The 5,547-nt window shown below is 51.7% G+C and overlaps 1 pseudogene; it reads left to right on the top strand.

Annotated features, from left to right (window-relative positions):
- Positions 1–732: 732 nt before the first annotated feature.
- On the top strand, positions 733–1,748 carry LOC147084121 (ferritin heavy chain B pseudogene; annotated as a pseudogene).
- Positions 1,749–5,547: the final 3,799 nt, after the last annotated feature.

Here is a 5,547-nt window from a genome sequence, read left to right as displayed (position 1 = left end):
TGCGTCAGGGATGCCCCATGTCCGGTCAGTTATACGCCATCTGCGTGGAGCCTTTCCTGCACCTCTTGCGGAAGAGTTTGACGGGACTGGCTCTGCAAGGGCCGGGCGTGGAGGTCGTCCCCTCGGCTTACACCGATGACGTGCTCCTCATGGTCACGGATCCCATCGACTTGCGGAGGATGCGAGAATGCCAGCAGATTTACTCGGACGCATCCTCCGCCAGGATCAACTGGGAGAAATGCTCCGGGCTCCAGGTGGGTCAGTGGCAGGTGGACTGCCTGCCGGAGGAGTTCAGGCCCTTCGCCTGGAGCACAACACACCTCCTCTACTTGGGAGTCTACCTCAGCCCCGCTGAGGGTGCCTGGCCAGCGACCTGGCAAGAGCTGGAGGCCAAAGTCACAGCTCACATAGGACGCTGGACAGGACTGCTCCGAGTGTTGTCCTACAGGGGTCGAGCGCTGGTCATAAACCAGCTGGTGGCTGTCATGTTGTGGTACCAGTTGGTCACCCGGTGCGGAGGGGAGAGGGCAGGTTGATGGACCTCCTCGTGGGACTGCTCCTGGGCCTGGTGAAAATAGTCATTACGAGGTCCAGGCAGCGGGTGGTCGAGGGGTTCGTTTGGCCCAATTGCCTGCCTCTCTTCTGCGGCTATGTTCGCGCCCGGGTGGCCCTGGAGATGGAGCACGTGGTGTCTGCCAGCACACTTGAGGCCTTCCGTGACAGGTGGGCGCCATGGGGACTGGAGTGCATCATCACCCCGGCCAACAATATCTTGATTTGATATTATATTAGTGTCTTGATTTGACTTGTTAGTTTTGTTTGATGTTTTCTTAAGTTACAGTTGATTTGTTAATCAGCCAGTCAAAAGAGGAACAACTGCCTCGAGCCGTCTCAGCAAGGAGAGGGGAGGAGAGGATTGGTCGCTCTCTGTGACCAGGAGGAAGAGGAGGAGACAGAGGGCAGAGTGGAGACCACCACTTGCTGCTACTGAGGTGCCAAGAGAGAGAGAAGAGGAGAGGAGAGGGAAAGACCAGAGGGAAGCCAATTCCATCACTGCCTCTCCAAATGGCCTCCATTGCAGGAGAGTGAGAGGGGAGACAAAGAGAAACCAACAACATGTGTTTGGAAGGAGGGAGAGCCATTTGAAAAATCGACAGTCCTTCTCCTTTGGCCGGGATGACGTTGCCCTGCGTCACTTTGCCAAGTTCTTCAAGGAGCAGTCACACGAGGAACAGGAGCACGCTGAGAAACTGAGGAAGTTCCAGAATCGGCACGGAGGCCAAATCATCTTGGCAGCCATCAAGAAACCAGAGCAGGATGAGTGGAGCAATGCTCTGGAGGCGATGCCGAGAGCTCTGCAGATGGAGAAGAATGTCGACCAGAGTCTGCTGGATCTGCACAAACTCTCCACTGGGAGCGCCGACCCTCATCTGTGTGACTTCCTGGAGACCCACTATTTGGATGAACAGGCGAAGATGATCAAGAAGCTTGGAGATCACATCACCAACTTGAAGAGACTGGGAACCCCCTGAGAATGGCCTGGGAGAGGAACTGTTTGACAAACTCACTCTGGGAGAGAGCAATTAAAGTGACTACTGGGATCAAGCTTATTGTGTTTAGTACTCATGTTTATATAATTGTGTGTGAGACCCCTGCCTTGTAGGGAATGATGGCTTGTGACTTTGTACAAAGAGCTGAGACCTGGGCTCTGTAATGTCATTAACTGTAAATAAATTGTTCAATATTAATTTTAAAAAATGCCTGAGCCCCAAACTCAGAAGAGCGCCCTCTGCTGCATTACACTTGTCTCAGCATCTGGTCCGGACCTGGTCGCTCCCCCTGTGTTTGTGGCCAAGATGCAGAAGGAGCTCATCGACTTCTTCTGGGACAAAAGGAAGCACTGGGTCTCTGCCGCGGTTCTGAGTCTCCCGCTTAGGGAGGGCGGTCAGGCGCTGGTGTGCCTTCGCACCCGGGTGGCGACTTTCCATCTTCAGACGCTGCAGAGATACGTGTACGTGGAGAATCCTCCGAGACGGTGTGCGCTGGTGACGTATTTCTTCCGCCAGCTGCACGGCCTCAATTATGACACGCAGCTCCTGTTTGTGGAATTGGGCCGTACGCGTGCCTACCTGCGGGAGCTGCCTGTCTTTTACCAGGAACTGCTATGGGTCTGGAACAGTGTCGCCTCCAGGCGGAGTTCGCCCCATTCAGGAGTGGCGGCTCTCCTTCGGGAGCCGCTGTTCAGGAATCCACACCTCCATGATCACGGGTTCGGGTGGCTGGTGGAGGGCAGGGCTGTGCCTGGCAAGGTAACCAGAATCGGGGACCTGCTCGATGGTGGAGGAGCAGGCTGGATGGTGCCGGAGGAGCTGGCACAGCGTCTGTCCTGGGCCAACACCCGGCTCGCGTTCAAAGCCATCGAGACGCTGAAAGTGGCACTGGGCCCCAACTCCACTAGGTGTATCGAGGAGGCTCAAGCACATGGGGTGATCCCGTCCGAACTGACCCCCGTTCAGATGGAATTCCTCATCAGCGCACGGCCCCAAAACCCCTCTCGGGAACCGGCGCCTCTCAACTTGAGCCATCTCAGGGAAATGCCCTCCATGCCGTTTAGTTCTGCGCGGAGGGGTTTCCTGTACAGGCTGCTCCTGCACACACTCCACTTTGTCATCTTCACCTGCCGTCTGGACACGCCTTGGCGTGCCATCTTGCCGTCCGGCGGAGGTCCCCAATGGGGGGCTCTCTGTGCGGGAGTCCTCCCTTTATCTATTGGGGACTTGGCCTGGAGGGTGTTGCATGGAGCAGTCCCGTGCAATAAGATTTTGGATAAGTTCACGGACTCCCAGGCCGCTTGCTATTTTTGCGGCCTGGAGGAGTCCATGTTCCATATTTATGTGGAATGTGAGAGGTTGCAGCCCCTCTTTCACTATTTGAAGGGGCTGCTCCTCGATTTTTGGTTGCACTTCAATCCCACGCTCCTGATCTACGGTCACCCGGTGCGGAGGGGAGCGGGCAGGGTGGAGGACCTCCTCATGGCACTGCCCCTGGGCCTGGCCAAGATGGCAATAAACAGGTCCAGGCAGCGGGCGGTCGAGGGGGTCGTTTGGCCCGATTGCCTGCCTCTCTTCCGCGGCCATGTTCATGCCCGGGTGGCCCTGGAGATGGAGCACGCGGTGTCCGCCAGCGCACTTGAGACCTTCTGAGACTGGTGGGTGCCGCGAGGACTGGAGTGCATTGTCACCCCGGCCGGGGTGAATTTAATTAAATTTGATAAGTTTCAAAAATTAATTTAAGTTTTTAAGTTTCTTTACAGTCCACTTGTTAGGCCGGGAGAGCGGGAGGCTCCGCTCGGCGATGCAGAGAGCCCTGCAGATGGAGAAGAATGTCAACCAGAGTCTGCTGGATCTGCACAAACCCTCCACTGGGAGCGCCGACCCTCGTGTGTGAATTCCTGGAGAGCCATTATCCGGATGAACAAGTGAAGATGACCAAGAAGCTTGTAGAGACTGGGACCCCTGCCTTGTAGGCATGAGGGCTTGTGACTTTGTACAAAGAGCTGAGACCTGAGCTCTGTAAATGTCATTCACTGTCAATAAAATGTTCAATTTTACATTAAATAATCTTTTTTTAAATTTGTTTAAAGACAAATTTCCTCCAGTTTCACAGACAGCCTTTGTCACTGCAATAATTTCTTAAATGTTTAATCATTAAATCAAAAGCATCAAAAAGGAAGAGAGTAGCAAAAGTAAAGAAAGACTTGCATTTCTATAGCGCCATTCACGACCACTGGACGTCTCAAAGCGCTTTACTTTTTGAAGTGTAGTCACTGTTGTAATGTGGGAAGTGCAGCAGCCAATTTTCACTCAGCAAGCTCCCACAAACAGCAATGTGATAATAACCAGATAATCGGTTTTGTTATGTTGATTGAGGGATAAATATTGACCAGGACACCGGGGATAACTCCCCTGCTCTTCTTCGAAATACTGCCATGGGATCTTTTACATCCACCCGAGAGAGCAGACGGGGCCTCGGTTTAACGTTTCATCTGAAAGACGGCCCCTCCGACAGTGCAGCACTCCCTCAGCACTGCACTGGAGGGTCAGCCTAGCTTTATGTGCTCGAGTCTCTGGAGTGGGACTTGAACCCACCACCCTTTGACCCAGAGGCGAGTGAGCTGCCCACTGAGCCACAGCTGACAACGTTGGTCCCTTAGAGGTAGAGACAGGAGAAATTATTATGGGGAATAAGGAAATGGCAGAAACGTTAAAACAAGTATTTTGTATCTGTCTTCACAGTAGAAGACACAAAAGCGTACCAAAGATGGTGGGGAACCGAGGGTTTAATGAGGGTGAGGAACTTAATGTAAAGTACTAGAGAAACTAATGGGACTAAAAGCCGACAAATCCCCTGGACCCGACGGCCTACATCCTAGGGTTCTAAAAGAGGTGGCTGAAGAGATAGTGGATGCATTGGTTTTGATCTTCCAAAATTCCCGAGGTTCTAGAACGGTCCCAGCGGATTGGAAGGTCGCAAATGTAACACCGCTATTCAAGAAAGGAGGGAGAGAAAAAACAGGGAACGACAGGCCAGTTAGCCTGACATCAGTCGTTGGGAAAATGCTGGAATCCATTGTTACGGAAGTTGTATCAGGGCACTTAGAAAATCCTAACATGGGTAGGCAGAGTCAACATGGTTTTATGAAAGGAAATCGTGTTTGACAAATTTATTAGAGTTATCTGAGGATGTAACTAGCAGGGTAGATAAAGGGGAACCAGTGGATGTAGTATATTTGGATTTCCAAAGGGCATTCGACAAGGTGCCACATAAAAGATTATTACACAAGGTTAGGGCTCATGGGGTTGGGGGTAATATAGTAACATGGATAGAGGATTGGTTAACGGACAGAAAACAAAGAGTAGGGATAAACGGATCTTTTTCAGGTTGGCAGGCTGTAACTAGTGGGGTGCCGCGAGGATCAGTGTTGGGGCCTCAGCTATTTACAATCTATATTAATGACCCAGATGAAGGGGCCGAGTGTAATGTATCCAAGTTTGCTGATGATACAAAGCTAGGTGGGACAGTCAGCTGTGAGGAGAACACAGAGAGTCTGTAAAGGGATATAGACAGACTGAGTGAGTGGGCAGTAAGGTGGTAGATGGAGTATAATGTAGGGAAATGTGAGGTTATTCACTTTGGTAGGAAGAATAGAAAAACAGAATATTTTTTAAATGGTGAGAAACTTTCAAATGTTGGTGTTCAGAGAGATTTGGGTGTCCTCGTGCAAGAAACACAGAAAGCTAGCCTGCAGGTACAGCAAGCAATAAGGAAGGGAAATGGCATGTTGGCCTTTATTGCAAGGGGGTTGGACTATAAGAGTAAGGAAGTCTTGCTCCAATTGTACAGGGCCTTGGTGAGACCACACCTGGAGTACTGTGCACAGGGCCTTGGTGAGACCACACCTGGAGTACTGTGCACAGTTTTGGTCTCCTTATCTAAGGAAGGATATACTTGCCTTGGAGGCGGTGCAACGAAGGTTCACTAGATTGA

This window comes from Somniosus microcephalus, unplaced genomic scaffold (assembly GCF_052327205.1).
Source record: "Somniosus microcephalus isolate GS21.2 unplaced genomic scaffold, FLI_Smic_1.0 scaffold1, whole genome shotgun sequence".
Classification (NCBI taxonomy): Eukaryota; Metazoa; Chordata; class Chondrichthyes; order Squaliformes; family Somniosidae; genus Somniosus; species Somniosus microcephalus.
The sequence above is the reverse complement of the archived record's forward strand: the minus strand, read 5'-3'. Positions and strand labels throughout refer to the sequence as shown.